Source organism: Stegastes partitus, unplaced genomic scaffold (assembly GCF_000690725.1).
Source record: "Stegastes partitus isolate 25-593 unplaced genomic scaffold, Stegastes_partitus-1.0.2 Scaffold987, whole genome shotgun sequence".
NCBI classification, from domain to species: Eukaryota; Metazoa; Chordata; class Actinopteri; family Pomacentridae; genus Stegastes; species Stegastes partitus.
Window position 1 is genome coordinate 130,421 of NW_007578718.1, and position 1,873 is coordinate 132,293.

The window sequence follows — 1,873 nt, forward strand, 5'->3', positions numbered from 1 at the left end:
ACTTTTTGTTTCTTCATATTTCACTGATAATCAGACTATTGGAGAGACTACTTCTTTGCAATTAATGATGCAATGACCAAAAAGCTAATTTCATGCTTTTATCTCTAACAGTCAGTGCCGTTCAAACGTAGCCTAAAAATTTAAATGCGCAAAAAATGTGCCGAACGTGGGTCGGCGAGATGGCGGAGTTGAAGGATTTGAGATGGAATGACTAAACAGGCAGCAAAGAACAGCCCTAAGTGACAGTTTCTAAGACCCTGTTGTGTGTTCCTGCAGTCGTTGTTCTCTTTTTGCTGACTGTAGTGTGACTCAGCGGATGTACACTGTGGCCATTGGCTGCACTTTTCACACAGCTTTGTCCTCCCGTTGCAATGCGTCTTTGTTACTGTTTGCAAAATCCCCCAATACGGGAAATCAGCGACTAACCGCACAGTACATTTCAAGCATTCTACCCAGCGTTGTGTAGAACGGTCTGACTGCACTTCATCATTATGTCTGGCTTCATTACAAGACGAGCCAAAAGAGGAGGCAAACCAACCTAAAACGTTGTACGTAGCGTTGTTTCATGCGACAAACTCATCGTCCCAGAGTTGTTTCAATGTGTTCGCCCTCTGATTAACATGTATTTCTCAGTTCATGCAAGATTTAGAATGCTGCCACTTGTTTCTATTTAGACAAAGAGATTAACTTTCAATGTCAAATTTAGTTTTTGGAAAAACTTCAGGAGGCTTTCGTGCTCTGCAGTGAAGGCGCTGAGTGTAAGACTATTTGTCAGAACGGCCACAGCTATGAGAAAAAACCTTGATTGGAAAAAATGCCACAATTTTCTTTTCAGCAAAGAAATCTGTGAAGGCTTATCAGGAATGCAGGATTTTATTTCTGCAAAAAAAAAAATCTATACTACAAAAGTGCAGTTATCCCTCCCAACGGTGAACTTGTCGGTCGCTTCAGGAATTTTGGAAACAGCAAGGTTTCTTCATATGAAAACAATTTTCAGACAATCAGGTTTTCCTGAACTCCTGGAAACCACATGAAAAAAGAAACCCCAGCAGAGGAAAGTGAGTGGAAAGCAAAGGCCGACTGCAGCGTGTTATTTTATCAAACAGCGGGGAGAAGACGGACAGGTAATACATACTGTAGCACCTTCCAACCGATGAACTCGTGGTAGGATTTCTGGGTTCGCTGGGGCTGGAAGCAAAATAGTAATAAAGCACATGAGAATGTTTTGTCAGTGCTTTTTTTTTTTTTTTTTTTTACTCAGTACAGCTGTGGATCAGCATGAACTCTTTAGTCAGGGGAATACAGCAGACACTAAAGCTGACAGAAATGCTTACACCACCTGCAGCACAGCCCGCTCGCTGCTCACTCAATGATAATGCAAGGTTTCTCTGCTCCAACATCGGAGTCCATCACTGTCTCCTTTCTTTCCCAGTCTGTCTCCTTCTCCTTCTGCTCTGTCACTGGCAATTGACCTCTGGCTTCTTGGCTAAGTGCTGAAGAAAGGAGAGATTAATGGTCTTGTAGGAATTTCTTTGTGTAAACTACATTCAGTAAGTGAGTGCACAACGCACAAAAGTGCTGTTTATGACATTCAGAGCAGATGAATGTCGTAAGAGGACCGACATCTCCCTCCTTCCCTTGACTTTTATTTGCCACCGGAAAAGAGTTAGAGCTAACAGCTAATCACCCAGATGCAACCGTTACCCAACGCCGGCATTGTAAAACCCACTGAGCGGCCATTACGAGACGCCGTCGACTCGAGTTACATCATCTCCACTTCACCTGTCCCTCCTTCGCTTCGCTCCGTCTGTTCCGGTCCGGTTCCTTTGACCCGCAGCGTGTCCTGTACCCGCGGTGGAAAACACACACACAG